Below are 22,001 nucleotides of genomic sequence, written 5' to 3' on the forward strand. Positions count from 1 at the left end.
ATGGAAACAGACTCGGAAAAGAAGGATTTGCCCTGAGAGGTAAAACTACCTTTATTTCTTGCCCCTGCAGTTCTCACATAAACAGAGTTTGCTGTAGAAGCCCTAAGATCTACCAACATCATCCCACCAGCGAAGCCACTGCTTCACCCTGTGCTCTTCCCAGGCTGCTTTAAGCTTCCTCATAATTGCCAACCTGGTAATTACAGACTGATTACGCAAACCAAGTCTAAATTAGTTTGCTGTTCCTAAGCTATCAAGCATCTGTGCGATGTGATAAAGCTGCAAATTTATCTACAACATAAATTAAACCAATTTTTTTTTTATTCTAAAAAGTGAATGGTATACGCAGGATACTCTTTGTACGTATTTGAGAAAGTTCTGTCAAAGTTCTGCAGGGTCAAAAAAAAAACCCTTTAAAACCCCCCTCCCTTCCCACGTTACCACTGGATAAATTATCCTTATTAAAACAGTGTCTTAACTTTCATTAGGAGGTTTCTCACTGAGATATCGCCCAGGCTAAGAGGATTGCAAAGACTCATCTTTTCTCCTAATCATTAAAGCTGAGAATAACCAAGTCAGTCTATTCCAGAAATTCCAGTAACTCTTTGATTTCCAGTAGAGGGTACAATCTGATTGTCATCGCTCTTCATTTATTTCAGTTATGATAGGAAAATCAATATTAATTTGAACCTATCATTACATCACTTATTGTCATTAGGCCTAACGTGCTCCAAAGAGCTCCCGTGAAACACAAGCAATATTTTTCACTATCAATGCTGAGAAAACGGGACCATATTTTTTTCCAGGATATTTTCAGGTGAATGTTAACAGCCTGGGCAGAAGAGAAAGAATTGCAGAAAACGCTGTTCTATTAGCTTTGCTATGTTAATAATTTTTAAATCTTGTATTTCTATATGTCTACTATTGTGGTCAAATGCAGTTAATTTAAAAATCAGTTTGGACAGCAATAAAGAATACAGTTTAATAGTGCTACCTACCAGTACGTACAGGATTTTCAAGGTAATTATTTAAGAAAGTGAAGCATACTATTAAAAGACACAATCTATACCTTTCTTGTTCCATGTGCAAATGACTAGCAGAACCTCCCACTCCTCTGAGTGGAGCTGAACAGCATTCAGAGAGCAAAGAAGAATTATTAATTATGCTTTAAAAAAAAAAAAAAAAACAACAGAAAGAATTGCAGAAAACGCTGTTCTATTTTCTTTGCTATGTTAATAATTTTTAAATCTTGTATTTCTATATGTCTACTATTGTGGTCAAATGCAGTTAATTTAAAAATCAGTTTGGACAGCAATAAAGAATACAGTTTAATAGTGCTACCTACCAGTACGTACAGGATTTTCAAGGTAATTATTTAAGAAAGTGAAGCATACTATTAAAAGACACAATCTATACCTTTCTTGTTCCATGTGCAAATGACTAGCAGAACCTCCCACTCCTCTGAGTGGAGCTGAACAGCATTCAGAGAGCAAAGAAGAATTATTAATTATGCTTTAAAAAAAAAAAAAAAAACAACACGTCAATTTAAAAATACAACAAAACCCAGAGCCACAGAAAATGCACACAAGGCACATTTTCCCCTTTTAGATTACAGAAAAAAAAATAGAAAAAAGAAGAGACTTCATGTTCCCCCGTGTGTTTTCATTAGGGAAGGAGCATAATGCACTAAGCCGTGCTGGTCGGTGCAGATAACGGGAACGCCGCAGATCCCTCAGGATTAGCATGTGCTGGATGAACCTACTTACGGTGTCACCACCAGCTGATGCGGCACTCGTGCCACTGATTTATTTCTTACCTTCCTAAACTCCCCCAGATATTGCTCCTCGTCCAAGAGGAAAAGTTCTAAAATCCTCAGATCTCTCTTTCTTTCCCCTACAGTTTTTACGGAAGGAGACAAGCTCAAACAGCCTACAAGAAGGATTTTTTTTTCCATTCTTCATTATTTTTTAAATACTGGAGCCACACAGCAACCAACACAATGAGCCGAAGCCCAGAAGTACACAATCAAACCTACAGATAAAGAGCATCCTCAGAAAAACACATTCTCCAGAACTCTTCTAACCGAGGAATATTCCTAACCTTGCCCATTTTTCCCTTTGAAAAAAGAAATGCTAAAGAATAGTGAGGAAAGGTGAAAGGCAAAAATCAGAACAGCAAGAGGTCCCGAGAGAACCAAAACGAAGCTGAGATCTGCAAAGGAGGGGACCCACAAAAGTAAGAAGAAATCTTAGCTGTACACCAGCTGCACAGCGAGAGGCTGAAGGAGAAGGTCCAAAGCACCTACACAAAATGCTAGCAGCCCCACGACCAGCAGATCCCTCAAATCCTGCATGGTGTGCAAGGGATGGGCTTAGTTACTGTGTTTTATCACCTCTGCATCCACACCTTGCATCTGCATCACAAGGCAGACGTCCACCCTGCACACCAGAGCCATCTCTGACCTGCTGCCCAGCTCTGCTTGGCCAATACGGTCTACAGGCCAAGGGAGAAGTCATAAAATTATAGAAACATTTTGGATGGAAGAGATCATCAAGTTGGCTGGTTAAGATCATCAAGTCCAACCATCAAGCCCAGCACTGCCAAGTTACCAATAAACCATGTCCACTCGTGTCAATGCTGCAGCCAAGGTGGGCTTCTTCTGGTAAGACCCCATGCAAGCGTCTTGCGCAGTGCCAAGTTACCAATAAACCATGTCCATTTGTGTCAATGCTGCAGCCAAGGTGGGCTCCTTCTGGTAAGACCCCATGCAAGCGTCTTGCTACAAACGCCATTTCCACACTGCTCCAGAAGACCTCCTCCACCCTGCAAGGAGCTGGGCACCACCTCAGTCCCTCCCTCCTCAGCCAGGCATCCCATAAAAATCAACAAGAATCCCCCTTGAGTCTCCCACAACCTTTCTTGCTGTTCTGCCTTATTTGCAGATGGCTTATAAAGAAGGAGATGAGGCGCTAAACAAGCATGGTCAGATACCATCAGTGTTAGGTTGATGGTTGGACTAGATGATCAAGCTGGAACATAGAAAGTTCCATTCAAATATGAGAAAAAACTTCTTTATGGTGAGGGTGATGGAGCACTGGAACGGGCTGCCCAGGGAGGTCGTGGAGTCCCCTTCTCTGGAGATCTTCAAGACCCACCTGGATGCAGTCCTGAGTAATGTGCTCTAGGCGTTCCTGCTTTAGCAGGGGAGTTGGACCAGATGATCTCTAGAGGTCCCTTCCAACTCCAACAATTCCATGATTCCATGATTCATGATGTGAAAGGTCCCTTCCAACCAAGGCAATTCTATGATTCTATACACACCAGCATCTTCAAACACAACAAGAAGGCCTGTGAAAGATCCCTTCCAACCAAGCAATTCTATGATTCTATACCCACCAGCATCTTCAAACACAACAAGAAGGCCCTACTCACCAGCTGGGGCAGAGCTCTCCAGGCTGCAGCACGGTGGGTTTCTGCACCAGGTAGTCACGCTTGGGTAGGCCCTGCTCAAAAACACAACCCTGTGGGCCATGAAACACCATCTACAATTTAATGGCCGGAGGCAAAACCTATTCTGTGGCCAATTTAGAGCAAAAGCTTCTGTGGCGGTAATGGTGAGGATCAGGTAACCAGCTTTTCTGACCACAGGCACACACAAAAACTAAATTAAAAGGAAAAACGACGCTCGGTGCCAAGGTAGACAGCTGCTGCCGTTTTTCTCCTGCCCCCCCCGTGTCCTCTCTCCACCGGGAAGATGGATTCTGCAGCTGATAAATTGCATTTTCATAAATGGTGCATCCAAGACTGCTCATAAAAGACAATCCTGTCAGGAGTCCGAGGAAGGAGAAAGAAGGACCTGGGAGAGGAGAGACCTCTCCATGCTCTTAAATGCTGTACAAAATGAGGTTACTTCTAGGGCAACAGCATCGAGCCACGCGCAATATATTGTTTCTAACAGCCCTGCCTGTCTGCAGCATCATTTTGGTTAGCGAAATAGGCAGGATTTATTTTTTTTTAGATCACAGATTTCGTGCAGCAGTAGCTGCTATTATTCTGTTAAGTGGTACAGGAATAGTCATTCCGTGCTACAGTGCACTGGCTCAAAAATATTATACAATATACCGGAACATGCCCATCAACTCTCATAAGGAAAAAAAAAAACCCATATATCCACAGTAAAACCATTGTCTCAGCATCTCCTGCCCAGGTTTGGGGTATATTTAACACTTTTCACCCACAGACCTCAAAGGGTTTGGCAAGTGTACGCAGCCTTGCAGGAGTGGACGCAGATCCACAGGGAAAAATAAAGGACTGAAAAAGAAGAGAAAAATAAGCACTTATCAGTGAAAGCAGAGCCAGAAACAAGAGGGAGAACCAGCTACGCTTCCCATTGCACAAGAGCACCCAGGAAAGAGTACACAAGCTGTGTAGGCACAGATTAGGAACAAGAACCTATTTTTAACTCACATTCTTCGCTTAACTCCCCTATTTACTATTTAGCCAAAAACAGTCGCGTGCTGAGGCTTCAAAAATAACTTAATCATTCATTTAGGAACTGAGGAAATTCTTTAAATGTGGGATTTGAGGCTTGTCAGGAGAGCTCAACCCCATTCCAAAATTCGTGCCTAAAAGCATCTGTCGTAACACTCTCAGCTCTGGAGGGTTCATCAAATGGCTCCACTTTTCAGAAAGTCCCATTTTCATCCAGAAACAGACAGTAACAAAAAATTAGATTTCACATCCCATTTGCAAAGGCAGAGCACGGCACGCAGAGTATTAAAGAGGACAGGGCTGCATTAGCTTAGCATGGTCAGCCACAAACCTGATTTATCCCAGTTTTCCTTCCCTACTACCAACCTCCAGAATGAAATTGCTGTCTGCCCATCCCATACAAATATTTAATAAAAAAAAATAAGGCTAAAGGAAAAGCCTTTGGCATTTTTCAAAAGCCCAGATGGTTCCTACCAGCCACTGGGCCAAGTCCACTTCCATCAAAATACTTCCTACATTTTTAAGATGCATCTATGACAACATTGCTGTATTCTGAAAAACTAATTTACAGCAAGAGATTTAGAACAAGCCTGATTTAGAAGAACATTTAAGCTTCCTTATTCCAGGATTTTTCTTTTAGCCAAAGCAGATGTTACTGTTTCTTTATACTACTGCTATTTTGTTTCCTTCAGTATCTGATATTTTGCTTGTTGGGAAAATATTTGCATTATTCTGGATTTCAGGCTGAAATGATCAGCAATTTTAAAAAAAAATATATATATGGAAGAATACATTCGATCACACTGCAATTTCCTCAGAAATCAAGTGCTATTATGTTAGGTGAAAGTGATAACACCAGCATTTTCCTCAACTTTTTCTCGTTGTCATTTTTTCTCCCTAGTTATTTAAAACTCCTCAAACCTTTAATTATGTGGGGTGATACTTCCAACACTCAGCCTCTGCCTCACGCTGCGTATTTTAGAAATTTTGATCAAATTCCATCGCTTCAAAGAGTGTGATTAATGAGGAGGGAGCCCTTCAGTGACCCCCCTGCTTCACACTCACCATGTCCCAGGGACGAGCTCCGTGTCACCGGGAAAATTCCAGCTCTTCTGCCCAAATTATTCCACACTGAAGTTGCAAAGGGAATTGCAAAACTGGAAATCGCAAAACACAGGGATGCGCAGGAGCCCCAGGTTCTTCAAAGCATGGCCAGAGGAATCCCAACCTGGTTCCAGCCTCATGGAGCAAAAGCACAAAGCTGGTAATTTTGAGAAATTCCAGCAAGTGAAAATGAGGTCTTGGTGTCAAAAGTCAACATTTGTATCTCTAGATGCAATAACTGGTACCACTTCAATAGTCTCTGCCCTCTAGAGATATTCAACTACTGCTAAAGCCGAGGCTGGTAACTGCAAACAATATTGCTCTTCTAATAAGATTTGAAAATTTGGTGGTAAAAGGCTGTTCCTCGTATTTGCAGCAATGGAGCCAAAGAATGTATTTGCAATATTTGAGCTCATTTTAAAACAGGGAATTCTCCCAGCCACAGACAATTATGTACTACCTCATATATCTTTTTTTCCAGAAATAAAATACTTAGGTATTATCAGTGAGTATTTTTTTCAAACTAACCTTATGCCAGTGCGGAAGAATATGATGCTTTTGCTTGTTCCACTGCAAAAAAGCCAAACCAGCAGCATGATGTAGACACGAAATGACCTTTTTATGCCACAAGACATCAGCCTACAAAATGCTGTAAGTCACCGGCGTGGTCGAACATTTCTGCAAGGTTTCCCCATTTTCCTTGTCTGATGCACTTTTACTCAGACAAAAAATGCTTTTCTCTCTCTGAAAGACTTAGGGCTACTTGCGTGGGTTTTTTTTTTCATTTCTATAAATTGTTCTAGGAAAATAAAGGTAAGGATTTTCAAAGATGGATAGCAGATTAAGAGAATATATGGATTACCACGGCCCTACCGAGTCATTAAACTACCATCCAGCTACAGGAATCCCCACTGCATAAACAGTACAGAGGAGCTTTAAAACTCTAATTTTTCAGGATTACCTTACTGAAAAGCTAAAGGGCACCTGTATTCCTGTAGTAAAACAGCAGTATTAAATTACAGGAAGGATTTTACAGCAGGGATTACTCTCCCTGCAAAATTTAAAGCAATACATCAACATCTTTCTTACAGTTTGGAGAATCAAATTATATATATATAAAAGAAAGTATCAGCTTTTCAGTTTGTTCTCGTCACCCCAGTGGAGAGACCAAAGAATCCAAATTTATAAAAGTAACAGAGTATTTCCTTGGGGCCCTTTAGTACCACCATATCCTCACCTGTAATTTTTGTGCAGTTAAAATATACGTGCATTTATCTTCTACAAATATAATAAACATTGCTATTGAGTAAGCAGAGCCCGATTACTGATAACCTTAATTGCTGAGAGACAAAATGTTAAGTTTCAATGAGAAATTAAACAGTCAGATCCCTTCGTATTTCATCGGAACTGAATGTCTCCCTACAGCACATGAATTCCAGATAAATCCAAAGTACCTGCAACACCAAGCCAGATCAGTCAAACACGTACCAAGAAGTCCACACAGGTTGTCCAACACAGTCAGTCTCCTACCTGTGGTGTTGTTTTTTTTTTAAATAAATCCAAATTCTTACATAAAAGTGACACGCTTTTTTACTAGTCTTTTTTAACTGAACAAGATGCAATAGCTCTCTCTATATTGTCTACATATTTCAAGATTTCCATAGACCATTACACCACCAAATTACTTCTAAGTTCAGAGCTCGCCGTTAAGCAATAAACTGCTCAACAAAACCTTCATTGTTCCTCAGGCAGAAGTTACACCCAGTCATGAGAATTACAGTCTGAAAGAGCAAGCTGTTTCAAAGGTTTATTATCAATTCCGGATGCAGAATTACATACTTGGAACCAACCAGATCACAACGGCAAAAACCATCTTCACACCAGGCCGAAGGAAGCATCCCAGATTTCCACACTCTGGTCGCCAGACATCCGTGCCATGACCTGACATTAGCACCTCCAGAGAAAGCAGGTAAATATTTATCTTACAACTGCCTCCTAAGAAAACATTGAGTGTAAATAATGACAGTACACAGATATGCAAATAAACCAATCCTTTCCCACAGTCGCTCTACACAAGTATTTATTAACAAGCTCAACAGAAGTGAAGTACCTCCTTCTGCATCTATGAAAAGATCCCAAGTAAGTCATAGGAAACAATTCCCTTTTTTTTTTTTGAAACCTCTGTAGATATCCTTCTTCCAGGGGACCTCCAGAAACAAGATGGTGCTACTCTGGTGAGGTTGGGGCACTGGGACCAGTTCTGGGGTCCCCAGTTCCAGAAGGACAGGGAACTGCTGGAGAGGGTCCAGCAGAGGCGACGAAGGTGATGAGGGGCCTGGGGCATCTTTCTTCTGAGGAAAGGCTGAGGGACCTGGGGCTGTTCAGCTGGAGAAGAGCAGACTGAGAGGGGACCTCATGGATGCTGAGCAACATCTAAAGGGCGGGTGGCAAGAAGATGGGGCCAGAATCTTCTCAGTGGTGCCCAGTGGCAGGACAAGAGGAAACGGACACAAACTGGGACACGGGAAATTCCATCTCAACATGAGGAAAAAATTCTTCCCTGTGAGGGTGGCAGAGCCTTGGAATAGGCTGCAGAGAGAGGTGGTAGAGTCTCCTCTGGAGATACTCAAACCCTGCCTGGACACATTCCTGTCCATCCTGCTCCGGGTGGATAGAATAAACTTGTCCTTCCCACTGGCAAATAACCTCAGGATTTGGTGAAAGCCTTAACCGTGCAACAGCAGAGCTTCCCGGGGCAGGGAGAGAGAGGAGCCCAGGGAGAAGGATGCTGCTGGCTCTCCAGACGTGGGCTTCCAGATCCCTTCCCCCAGAGCTGAGTCACTCAGATCATACATTTTAAACCTGAGCTTCCCAGTTACTATAACAACTTAATGGATTTCTTCTTGATGTTATTAATTACATTCAGTTTAATCTGTTCATCAAGGATTTAGGGGGGAGGCACTATTTGAGAGCTTCTCTTCTCCTTTCCAAAGGCTTTTACATTCCTAATTCGCTCCAACACTCAGGTGCTCCCCCCATAAATCTCCTTCCACTGAGATAAGGAAACGCTCATATTCCTTCCTTTGAGAGCTCAGAATAGAAGGAAATGCTTCTTTTTTTTTTTTTTCTTTTTTTTTTTTTCCTGAAACCAATAAGATGCCCAAAATAAATCTGCGAAAGATGTACCTTGGGCTGTTTTTCTACAGCAAAGCCGTTGCCCGGAACAGCTTGTAACCTGGCTGGAAGTAGCATCTATAATACATCTCCCAGAAGAGAAAGACTTGAGCACTTTGCAAGCAAAACTACTGAGAGCCCAAGCAAAGAAACAGTCAGAATCTAATTTATTAGGTCTACATTTCACAGCCTCAGGGTATGAACGGGCAGACCTCCACTGCTGGAAATGGCAGGATAAGGCAAGAAAGTCAAGGCAAATCCCAAGGTCCAGCAGCGTTACAGGTCATGGAATGAGTCCCCTTCATTCTCACTTATCTCAGCTTCGGAGACAGAGAGCAAAAGAGCCACCTCTACCTAAGAGCACAGAAACAGGGGAGAAAAGTGAAAATTTCGCTTCCTTTGGCAGTGCCATGGGATGGGGAGGAAGGGAAAGCTTCCTCAGCCTGCCCACAGGAGGTGGGCAGGGAAGGAGGACACTTGCCTGCTCCATTCTTGCAGGGACGAAACAGCCTTCTGCCACTTCAGACCTCCACAGCGTTTAATTAATGTTAAAATCACAGAATCGTAGAATTGTCTGGGTTGGAAGGGACCTTTCAGATGATGGAGTCCAACCATCAGTCCAGCACTGCCCAAACCCCCACTGACCCATGTCCCTCAGCACCACCTCTGCCCGGCTTTGAAATCCCTCCAGGGATGGCGACTCCACCACTGCCCTGGGCAGCCTCTGCCAAGGCTTCACAACCCTTTGCAGGAAGACATTTTCCCCAATATCCACCCTAAACCTCCCCGGTATCTATCCTAAACCTCCCATGGCCAAACTTGAGGCCGTTTCCCCTTGTCCCATGGCCTGTTCCTTGGGAGAAGAGACCGACCCCCCCTGGCTACCCCCTCCTTTCAGGGAGTTGGAGAGAGCAGAAGGTCTCCCCTCAGCCTCCTTTTCTCCAGGCTGAACACCCCCAGCTCCCTCAGCCGCTCCTCACAAGACTTGAGCTCTAGACCCCTCACCAGCTCCATTACAGAATCACAGAATGATATGGGGTTGGAAGGGACCTCTGGAGACCATCATTGTCCTTCTCTGGACACGCTCCAGCCCTTTGAGGTCTTTCCTGTCATGAGGGGCCCAAAACTGGACACAGCCCTCGAGGTGGGGCCTCACCAGTGCAGAAAGGGCTCCAAACACCAAATTCCTTCCTCTCCCAAAGGACAGTGGGACCCTGGCTGGCCACGAGACGGCTACCAGCCGTTTTGAGGGTGAGGGGCTGGAAAAGACTGAAAATCAGTATGTCAAGATCTACAGGGGGGCACTCGCAGCCTGTGTCCAGGCTTGCTCCACGTCCATCCAGAGGCAGACATTACCTATTGGCTATTTATCTTCCTTCCTCCACAGGTTGGGGCAAGAGGAGAGAAAGGGCTCCAAACACCAAATCCCTTCCTCTTCCAAAGGACAGTGGGACCCTGGCTGGCCATGAGATGGCTGCCAGCCGTTTTGACTGTGATGAGCTGGAAAAGACTCAAAATCAATATGTCAAGATCTACAGGGGGTCACTTGCAGCCTGTGCCCAGGCTTGCTCCGTGTCCATCTAGAGGCAGAAATTAGGTATTGGCTATTTATTTTCCTTCCTCCACAGGTTGGGGCAAGAGGAGCCACGTCTCAGCACCCAGCTGAGCCAACCTGGCTTGGGAGAGAGCCTGACTGAGGGTCTCTGCCAGGGAAGCTTTGGCAGATACCCAGAGGGTTAATAAATGAAAATTACAATATCGCTTATTGAATCACTTACACACTTATTTTTGGAAAAAAAAAACCCATCTAGGGCTTACTTAAAGAAAAAGAGGTCCTACTTAGAAGGGCCAAACCAGAAATATGGGGACAATATTCAATGGAGAACCTGGAATTCCTACAGCCCGGGCTCCTTTCTCCATTCCAGTTGATCCATTTTAGCTGGGAAGCGCGGAACAGCGCTCAGCTGCAGAGCCATCACCAGGATAATTTTAACCCCACAGACATATGGAGAACACTCCTTTCACCCTCCTCTGCAGGAAAAAAGGGAAAGATGATCTGAGCCTACAGACTTCCCGGAGGGGAAAAAAAAAAAAAAAAAATCTTGTCCAAATATCTCAGATCAAAAAAAAAATTAATGGAAATTATAATAATAGTTGTTTATATTGACAGTGTAAAAACACGCACTCCGTTTTAGTCACCAAGCATGGAGTGATAAATACAAGAACACACGGAGGAACAATTTTATGCTGCTTGCAAATTATTTTTTCATTTCAAACGACTAATTTGTATGAATTTAATTACTCTGATTATAAAGTACAGTTGTTAGACACCTACAAGTACCCTTTTAGAACCTATCACTGTAACCGTACTTTCAAAAAATAATGAGGAAAGTATATGTGTGAAGTAAGAACCAGTGTGAAGCAGCTGTGTGTGCCCCAGGACTCACTTCACCACATTGATCCAGGTGCAGCTCGTTGGCTCCAGAAGACCCAATATCAATAATGAAAAGCAAAATAGGCTTGTTTTCCTGAAAAGTATAAGCTTTCTCGAAGAAAACCAGTTTTATACAACCACAAAGTAATGGGTGCAATGCAGAAATAGAATAAACGTGCTCTGGATTAAAAGCGCACTGGCACAATGAATTATGACCAAATGTGTTATGTTTTTATCCTGAATTTCTGGAGATGGGACTGTCACACCCCCGGAGAGAAGCAGGGAGACCCTGAGATGGTTTTATAACTTGTGTTTTCCCAAATCCACAGCTGTCTGTAGCTCTGAGGCAGAGACTTTCATTCCAGTTCACCATTCCCTCACTGGTTTTACACTGCTATACTGGAAAGCAAGTGCTGGTGCCTCCCAGTAGGCAGGTCTTTGATCCATTAGGCAGCCACAAGACCTACCAAATCAAGAAGCAATTAAGGCCTCTCTGCAGAGTAAAATGGAAAAAGCAGTAACTACTCCAGGGAGCACACCATATCACAGTCTGATCACAACATCAATTAGGGGAAGGGCAAAGGGCACCTTTTCTTGGGGGCTGGTTGGAAATGTTTTCTCTGGTGCATTCACAACCCCAGTGCAGAAAAGAAGCTTCAGAGAAGCCGAGTGATACAGGAGGAACATCACAACCACTACCCTAAGGTGAAGCAGAAGAGGAGCATGACCATTCCTGCTGGTGATGAGGCACGTGGAAGCACAAGCTCTCCATGGAGAGGAGTCTGGAAGGTGTCTCCTGCTTGTTCCTTGTTTTATAAATAGAGCAACCGCAGTCATAAAAAAAGACCCAGCACAGCTCACATCAATTCCTCCTGGTAATAAGAGCAAGAAGCAGACACCACACCAGTAACACCTCAGGTCAGAGAAGAAAAGCCATATTTAATCTAGAAAAACTCATCAAAGATTTCTACTGATGTGCACAAAGTCAGTAGGAGTTTGCTCGGGGCTAAGTTACTATTTTTATTGTAAAGCTGCTCTGTTTTCACACAACTCTAAACAAATACCTTATCTTTTGCCTACTGAGTACTTCCTAACTTCTACTACATGTAACTGAATTGGGGAATTAATTTCATTATAACCGTGTTACATGCCAGGAGACTTGCACCAGAACAGCACTAGTCTTGTAGACTAGTACTTGTACAAAATATTGAAATAATATGATTAAGAAACAAGCAAAGATGCTAAAGAATGTATCTTTCTACTTCGTTCTGGTTACCTACTTGCCTGTGACCTGATTATTTTTCCTTTTTTAAAAATGTATGTTTTTCTGTGAGCATGCCAATAGGCTCCAGAAGAAAACCAACCATTAGGTAAACAAGTATTTATTTTTATAGTTCTTATGCTTGATTTTATTTGAACACTGCCTTGTTCCTGCCTTTCTGAGAAAAGGCATTGAAAGTCTTCAATTCATCAGTGACCCACAAGCAGCTTGAAAACGAATGGTTCTGTGGCTGCTCCAAAAATTACAGAAATGAGGAAAAATGAAGAGAAAGGGGAAAAAGCACAAAGGCCCAATTCCCCTACAGAACAGGGGAAATATTGGAGACATGGAAAGTAACACATCAAACCTTTAACAGTATAAGCAGGGGATTTCAGGATACTAAAGCTTTATGCACACGCTGGAAGCAAATGAAAAGCTCAGAATGGGACAAGATCATCAGCCTCATAAAAGCCACAGAATCACAGAATCACATAACCCTCTAGGTTGGAAGGGACCTTTCAGACCACCGAGTCCAACTATGAACCAAACACTGACAAAAAACCATAACTAAATCATCCTGCTTAGCCAGAACCAAACACTGACGAAAACCATAACTAAATCATCCTGCTTAGCCAAGTATTTCTCTTATGCTAATGGTTTTCAGCCAAAGGTCTGTAAGTCACATATATACATAATTCATCAGGAAAGTGCAGTTAAGAAGGACTAGAATGGAAATTTCTGAATGAATTCTAGAAAGGAAATCCAAAATTGAGACAGAGAAAAGAAAGAAAAAAGACCAAAAAAAAACCCAGCTGAGGCATATTCACTTCTCCCAGCCCTGCATACCTGGGAAAACACAGTGGGGAAGAGTATTTTAAGACCTATTAAAGCAGAATATTAGTTGTTATGACAGCAGCAGACCACTTGCCTGGAGCTTCTCGATGATGATGTGCCTCTTTTGGAGTTGTCTCGAGCAAGAATCCGTCATGAACTCCTCAGGGTTAGCAGGCGAGGATGCTGCTACACCCCGTCTGACCCTCCAAGCTCTGCTCTTCTCATGCTGTACCTCCCCACCCAGGCTCCCTGCAGAAGCTTCCAGGACCTTCAAGGATGGGACAGATCTCCTGCTGTCTTTTGAGGATCCCCAAAAAATATACCCTAGATACCGTGAGGGTCTTCTCCAGTGAGAAGAAGCGGAGATCTGGAAGGAAGCTCTCAAAATAACGCTTTACATCCTGCTTCTAAATGCTCTTTCTCTCCTGCCCGAGAATAGCCAGTGTTATTGAGAACCCCAAACACCACTGGCCCTCCTCAGATGAAAAATGGAGAAATCCTGTTCTATTTCAGTGATGATTTTCCAAGCTGATGCCTACGGCGACGGCGAATGTTATATACGGACGCCTTTTTTTTCAAGTGGAATGACCAAAATAGGCTCTAGTGGGTTTAGCTCTTGCACCACACACAGGCACTGTGAGATTTATGATTAGTATTCCCGAGCACACTGTACAGCCCGAGAACATGATTTTCTCTGAACAGAATCCCATCAGACAGAGCAGCTTCACCCTGAAGGTTTCCATATGTTTTTATACTTATTTTCTTCTCAAGAGCTCTTGTGAGGTTGGATCATTTTCTGTTTCTTATTTGGGCTTGTAGCTTCAGAAATGGTTACTACTGAGGATTAATCATTTCGGATTCCTCTCTTCCTGAAGTTCCTGGTTTCACTATTTATAAGCACTCTTGAAAGTATCCCTCTTGCAAGGAGCTCCACGCCAGATTTATTTTTCACATTTAACAACCGCTCTGGCAATTTCAGAAGATTTTTTTTTTGGGTGCTGTTTATTCAAGTGGTATTCAAGCAGTCTATCTCTTCCTCAAGCACTTACTGAACTACAAAAGCATGAATGAAACAAAAATCAATTGCAAGGATTTATTCTTCTATCTGTGCACAGTATTTTTCCTTCAACCAGTGCTCTGAAGTGGGTTTTTCACTTGGTGACCACCTTTTGTGCAGAAAGCATTCAATCCACATCAATCTGCACGACTCGGATATAAAGTTTTGTTTAGCAACAAGAAGGTTTAGAGAAGATTCTCCCCCATCAAGGGAAATTTCTCCCCTTTTTTTCCTTAACATTTCATAGTTTACATCCCAAAACTGATTCCTGCACATCAGTGAGAAAACGCTGCAACTCCAGCAACTCCCAGACTTTATTTGGATTAGTTTCCAGAAGAAACAGTTTCTCATGTTTGTCACTGGCACCTGAGTTCACTCAGGACCCCAGGCAAAAACAAAAATGAAAATATCATGGTTACCTGCTCTAGCAAAGCGAAGGGTCAACTGCTTGTTTACAAGCTTAGAAACACTGTTAGAAAACAGAAACATCTAAAAGAACACTGAGGAGAAAATTTTGGCGTTAAGCTCCCTCTCTTGTTGTCTTTTGCAGCTTCCCTGAGGTATCTTTGTAAATAAAACATAAACATCTCAGCAGAATATTGTCTCTAAAATGTGGCCAACAGTTTCCTTCTGGGTTGAGGAGAGCAGAAAGGACTTCTCTTCCAAACATGACTGACAAAGCCACCAGCCTGTTAGATGCTCCTCACCCTGCCGTTTCCCAGCTCTCTGTAGACTTGAAGACCATATTGTCTCCTTGAATTTATTTTAGATGACCTCTCTTTCCCCTTTTCTCTCTTCCCACTTCTTTCCTGGTAGAACAGAGCTTCTGCTCTGTGCCTTCCTCTACCACAGACGCCTTGAATATCTTGGGCAAAATAATTCTTTCATTGCAAACATCACGCCAACAACCCCTGTCCCCCTTTGTGCAAGCTGAAAAGTATTTGATTTAAAAAAATTATCAGAACCTCCTGCTTGGTTACCCTTTTAGTCAACCTATTGCTACCTGTTATGTCCTAGCAGTAGTCATTCTGGTTCTGCTGCTGCTCGCTAACACTTCAGGCTTGGAAGGCTGAATTTTACCACAAATAGCTGCTGTTCCCTGCAAAATCTGTGGCTTATAATCAGGTCAAAAGCAGGGTATTATCAGCTGCGCTGCCAATAATTACAGAGCAAATGAGTACGTGTTAACTGTTTAGCAGCTACGTCAGGTTGGTTTAATATTCTCAACTGGCAGCTGTTTGCAAATGAAGTGCTTTTCAGCAACTGAATTTCAAAGTATTTCTCAAAAATGTCATCCAAGAGCTCACACCCTCCTGCTCCCATTGAATCACAGCCTAGACCTTCCACATAACACAAAACTGTGGAGGTTTTCCATCCTCCTCTAGGTACCACTCCCAACACTCCAAGCAGCAAGGAGAACATCCAACCTCTGCGATGCATTGCAAAGGAACCTGGTGGCTTCCACGGCTTTTCTGTCGTCAGAAACTCATTTAAGATATACGATAAAGTACATCACACACTGAAACACCAGTATTTCATTGAATTAACCTACAGCCCTCAGGAAAGCAGAACTGCTGTAAGATTTCTTGGTCACCCGATAGAGCAATCACAGAGGTTTTCAACTATGTGAGTTGAAAAGGTCCTCTGAATTAACCAGTGTTTCAATTATAAAAAGAAACTTTATAAGACTCAGCCAGCTCAGTGCTTTCACTTTCATAGAATCATAGGATGGTTCGGGTTGGAAGGGACTTTGAAGATCATCAAGTTCCAACCCGCTTTCCATGGGCAGGGACACCTCCCACTAGAGCAGGTGGGTCATCTCCAGAGAATGGAATGCAAAGAGAGGGGGAAATACCTCCGAAGGGCAGTAATAAGGTTTTAAAGTCTTCAATGATACAAAAAATCATGAACCCTGCAGCCCTCTTTGATCAAGTCCATTCTTTCTGTGCCCAGACAGGACACTTCTTGGGCTCTAGCTTCCCCAAGACGATCGCCATGGTCTGGTTTGAAGGAACCTCTGGTGCAAGGCACAAAAGGCACTGGCACACTATGTTAATGTTAGACAGTGAAGGTCCCACAGGGGTAGGGTTAAACTTGTGATTTGGGTCTCTGAAAGGAACATTCACGTTTATCCCTAAGGCTAAAGCCAGCCAGGCAAGAGACAAATGGCTTGGCAAGGAAGGGTCAGCATGGCTACACCAAGGGCTGGATGGAAACCTTCATGGAATTAAGGCTCAAAAACCCTTAGAGCTGACTCCACTTGCTGGGACAGGAACCCAGTCCCTGTATTTTGCTGGCAAGGGTGACAGCCCAGCAGGAAACTTCTAAGCATAGCAAGCTCTAATGGAAACCTGGATCTTAGCTCCAGCTCAGGAAGGCTGCTCATCGTCAGAACCCATCAAAAGACACTTGCCTACTTGGCTCCAGCCATCACAGTTTAAGGACCACAATTTAGCACATCTCTTAGTGTGTTGGTTGGTTGCTCCCATTTCCAAATCCAAGCTCAGAAACTCAACCCCTGGCCCTGTCTGTGGCTTTAACCACCATCTAGTCAAGACTTATCCTTCAAGGCATTTCCCCCTGTTAGCATGAGCCCTTCTTGGAGTTACAGAAAAGGTCATCAACCCACAGTTTGCCAATCCCTAATCCTAATTTTAGCCCCACTACTACATGTAGCATTTCTACACGTGGAGAAAAACACCTAAACTCATGACAGACCTCATCCCTTTGCCAGTGGCTTCTTATGCCACGTTGCACTGAACTTTCAGCCACTTCCACCCCACCAGAATCCGCAGTAACTTCACATAAGCCCACAGTAACTCCCTATCACCCACCCACATCATCCTGAGCCAAAAGATCAAACCCAACCCAGCCTCATTTCACCATCCCACAGCCCAGCATAATCCATTTGTTGGTGCTAGCACCGACTGTTACCCGTCTCTCAACTCTTTAACGATTTAACAGTAAAGATGTTCAGCCCATAAGGCACCAAGCTTTATAATTCTACCCCAGACAAGCTACCTTTTTTTTCTCTATAAAATAACTGGCTCTGTACAATACCTTTGGTCTACCCTGTCCCAATTCCTAACCTACATTTTCAGTAGGACCACCAAGATTGTCCTTACTTCTTCCAGGCTCCGAACCTGCACAGATGCCTCCAGATCCTATGTCTCGGTTTGTCATAGCCTGGTTTCGTGGCTGCCCCACCAACATGCAACCCTGGCTGTCCTCATGGAGATATAATATCAGTGTCTGACCCAAACCTGATAACATCTCCCCCCATAATGGGACATCTCCCCTCCTGCTGGTGAAAGAGAAGGCGTAGGTTGAAGGACGCAGTCAAACACCACCACGTGCACAGAGCACTATCCAGCCCATGACAGAGCTTTTGGTTCCTCTTGCTTCCTCATTCCCCACTGGCAAAAATATATATATAACACTCTTGGCTTGGTTTCCAAAAGGAGAGAACATTCAGGAAAGAGCGATGGATGGAGGGGAGGGAGGGAAAAAAAATATCTCACAAACCACACACACAAAACCCACACAGACAGAAGGAGAAGGGAGAAGCAAAGACGACCCCAGGGGAACTTTTTGGATCCTCCTCCCCTTACTTATTAATAAAATAAACAAAGTGTATTGTTAAGAGCACAAACCTGAGAAAGCGCCAAACGTGGAGTGCGTGTGCACACTTAGAGAATTACACTTTTTAAGCATCTGAATAGCCACAGATCTAATCCATCATCATCCACTAATCTATTTTCTCATCACTGACAGTAACGCCAGATGCTTCAGCAGAAAGTGCAAGAAATTCCACTGTAGGCAGACGCAGAATAATCTGCTCTCCTAGAAAGTTTCCTCCCAGCCTTATTTCCCAGAGACTGACTGGCTTAAGCTATGAAGGATAAACATTTACATCTTTTCCACCACTCTCCAAAATTGTCTTTTTTAGTATTTGCACGGTTTTACATACTTCTGGATGCTTCTGTGATTTAGAGAAATTTATTTTGGATCTAGCCGAGTTCTGTGCATCAAGAACGCCCCAGCAAATAGTCCCTCAGTCTATTTATACATCTAATAAAAAAAAAAATGATTTAATAGTCTTGAATTTTTTAATTTCACTCCACGTCTACTTGTTCTCAGAACACTCACAGAACAGCACTAAGCAAAACAGACCTTTCACGTATGTTTTTAGCAAGCGACGTGATACCATCAATGACGAGTTTTTAAAGCTGAAAAAATATTTTCATAATTAAAGAAATTCAGCTACAATGTTTTACCTAAACCTGCTAAATAACCATTCCTCTGCATTGCCTGAAACCAAAACATTGCAGCAGCTAGAATGTGAAAGTGAAGCTGACAAATTATTTTAATTCTCTAAAGTAAGAGAAATACAGGGGAAAAAAAAAAAACAGAGCATGAGTAATAACATCAGATTAATATCCTTTTGCTTTAGAAGCAATATTTAATGCATGTAGACACACATTCGTTTGCAACAGCCTTCAAGTTTAGGGGAGTTCTCTCCCATCGTCAGTCCTTCTATGCCTTTCTAATATTTTTTTTTTCCATCTGCTAAGGCTATATTTATCCCACTGCCATAATTGTACAATTTCATTTACTGACGGAACTAGTGTAAAGACTTACATGCTTTATTTTCTGCATAATGGGCATTTAATTTAAACACATAAAGGTGTCTCTACAGGCCATTTTGTCACTATTTACTCAATACAGAAGAACTACCCACATCTACACTGGGACAGCTTGGATTACTCTGGGGCAGGGTTGTTTGGGTAAAACAAATAATCCCAATTTGTCAGTGTTTAAAATTTAGGAAGGATTTTACAAATCTACCCATGGCTATCTATTTCAAATATGGAAATTCAAGGTAGTGGAATTTTTAAATGTAGTTTTATGGAAATAAAATATGGATAATATTGATAATAAAATGGAAATAAAATATGGATAATATTGATAATAAATTTGAAAATATGGATAAAATATGGAAATTCAAGGTAGTGGAATTTTTAAACAACTACTACTGTTCACAGAGACAATTAGCAAATTAATCTGTTCTAAGCTTCCCAATAGATAAGTTGGACTCCTGAGTAAGGATTTGAATGGTGAAGAAGGAGAGGCCTCCATGAGAGGTGGGAAGAGCTGGGAAGTAAGGACAGGGCTGGCTGGACAAGGCCAGGAAGGTCTGGGACACAAAATCTGGACAGTGAGATTTTCATCAAATATAAAAAGGCACATCCCGGTACCAAAGCAACTGCAAAGGAGGAAACTGCAGTAACCAGAAGGCACAAAGACCAATGAGGAGTTTTTTTGCAACCTAACTACAAAGAGGAGAGGCTGTATTTGCAGAAGGCAGAGCCCTATTTACTGCCAGAAAATGAGAAAAGGGTCCTACCCACAAACATCAAAATAGCCTGAGATCAGGACTTGGTATCTCTACGACACAGAGAAGACTTTGCTTGAATTTTTCACCTGGATGCCAATTCAACCTGAATATGGGTTTGGAAGAAGCAGCCAACAAGGCTGCACCTTGTATTTTACTTCAGGATCCTGTTTAAGTGCGACAGTAAAAATGGTTTACTGGAATCCAAAATGTCCAAAGATGAGAATTAAGTAAGATCTAGGTGCACCTGGAGTACCTGAGCAGGCAGGTGGCAACATATTAAAATAGATTAAATGACAAGAGAAAGAGATAATTAGTATGAATAACATGCGATATGCAGCCAGTATACGGAACAGTGTACTAGAAAAGCACCCTTTGCACTAAAGAGCTTTAGGTTCTAGATGATTTCTAAATCAAGAGATTTGTTTGCAATCTGGTCACCCTCTCTGGAGCCGACCGTGCGGGATGCAGCGCACGAGTGTCTCTCTCCAAGTGGCATAAAAAGTTCTCAGTTTCACTGGATTTAAAATGTGCAAATGCAATTATTCAGCTTATTCCCTGCTGCTTCGTCGGCACATCAGAATTTCAGAGGGAAAAAATAAAAAGCGACAGACTAATTCTGTTGTTAAGATAACTTACAAATCTATCAGGAATTCTCTCCTTGGTGATCTCTTGGGAGATCTTCTACCACAGCAGACGCTGAGCACCACGCAAAACAACTCCTGACTTACATTCCACCCTGAGAGACCTCGAATAAATCGCTTGTTGTCTATCAGAGATGATTTACTGCTCCTCAGCCTTCACCCAAGGAGGTGACGGGAGCACCCCTCTCTGCTCTCCTGCCCTGTGGAGCTCTGCAGAGGGAAACCCCCAACTTCCAGCTCCTCTCAAAACTCCCGCCCGAGTTGGGAGAAGAGGAGAAATCAGAAAAAAGAAAAAAAAAAACACCACCGAATTGACTCAAACCACATGTTGGTGAACACGACGCATGGCTGTGAAGACTGGAAGAGAAAACGCCCCAGAGAAATTCACACTGGGAGGGCTGACCCCACCAGAAGGGAGAAGGCCCCGAGGCTGAGGATCAGGATGGAGGGTCCGGCCGATGGCACAGACCCCTTTCGGGGGTGACCCCATGTCCCCCCCAGCCCATGGCCACGGTGCTGGTGATGCTGCCACAAGGCAGCCTTAGCGGGTCTGGGCTAAAATGGGTGATTGTGGCAGAAATGGGGGGGGGGAACGGAAGAAAATAATTTCTAAAAACCAACAATTAAAGTACATCTTTCCTCTTTGGAAAACCAAAAAGAAAACAAACCAAAAAACCCACAAAAAAAAAAAAAAAAACCCCTTTTTTTTTTTTTTTTTTTTTTTTTTTTTTCCAAACTATCGGTTCTTAACGCCATGTGACTCGCTACGGCAAAAACTTAACCGAAACCCCCGAAACAACCCGCAAAGCGAGGGCGATGCGCTCCCTCCCTCCAACCTGCTGCGCGCAGGTGGCCACGCCGCGCACTCCCCGCCCGGCCCCGGCCGCCCCCCGGGACCCCCCAGTGTCCCCTCCGCCGCCCCGACCCCCGCCAGCAGGGCCCGTAACGGCTCCCCCCGGGGGTCCCTCCATCCCCAGGGTGCGGGGGGTGACAGGGACCCGGCCCCGGGCGGCGGCCGCGGGGGGAGGCGAGCGGCGGCCGGGAGCCCAGCGCCGCTGCCGCCCCGGAGCGGCGGGGAGGGAGCCGGGGAAGCGCTTACCTTCTCCGGCAGCCCCCCGAGGGGGACTGGGGGGGGTTGTGCTCCTCTCCCCGCGGCGCCGCCGTTCCTCACCCCCTTCAGCCGCCGCTCCTCAGAGCTCCATGGCTCCGCCGAGCTCTCCCCAGCCGGCGCCCGGCAATGGCAGCGGGGGGCGAGCGGGCGGCGGAGGCTTAGCGCGGCGGAGCTATCGGGGCCACCACCTGCCGGGGCTGCGCCGGAGGCTGGGCTGGGGCTGGGCTGGGCTCGGGCTGCGCCCCCGCTCCGCTCCCCTTCCCTTCCCTTCCCTTCTCTTCCCTTCTCTTCCCAGCGCCGTCCCCTGTGGGCGCGGGGCGGGCTCGCCTCAGCGCCCCGCTTCCCGCCCGCCGGGCGGGGGCGGCCTGAGGGGAAGCGGCGGCGGCGGCCGGGCCGTGAGGCGGCGGGGCGGGGGCTGAGGCCCAGCGGACCCGCAACCGCCGCTGATGAGGAGGGCGGCAGGACCGGGGATCGGGGGTGGCCTCTCCGGAGCCTC

General features: G+C 44.2%; 1 long non-coding RNA gene across 1 annotated transcript in view; it reads right to left on the minus strand.

The window, feature by feature from the left end:
- Positions 1-21,797, minus strand: part of LOC106885314 — a 30,894-nt gene extending 9,097 nt beyond the window's left edge. The window contains exon 1 of the long non-coding RNA XR_001411425.1: positions 21,494-21,797. This is a non-coding gene — a long non-coding RNA (uncharacterized LOC106885314). The remainder of the gene's footprint in view (positions 1-21,493) is intronic.
- Positions 21,798-22,001: the final 204 nt, after the last annotated feature.

The sequence above is a fragment of the Calidris pugnax genome, unplaced genomic scaffold (genome assembly GCF_001431845.1).
Source record: "Calidris pugnax isolate Ruff unplaced genomic scaffold, ASM143184v1 scaffold29, whole genome shotgun sequence".
NCBI classification, from domain to species: Eukaryota; Metazoa; Chordata; class Aves; order Charadriiformes; family Scolopacidae; genus Calidris; species Calidris pugnax.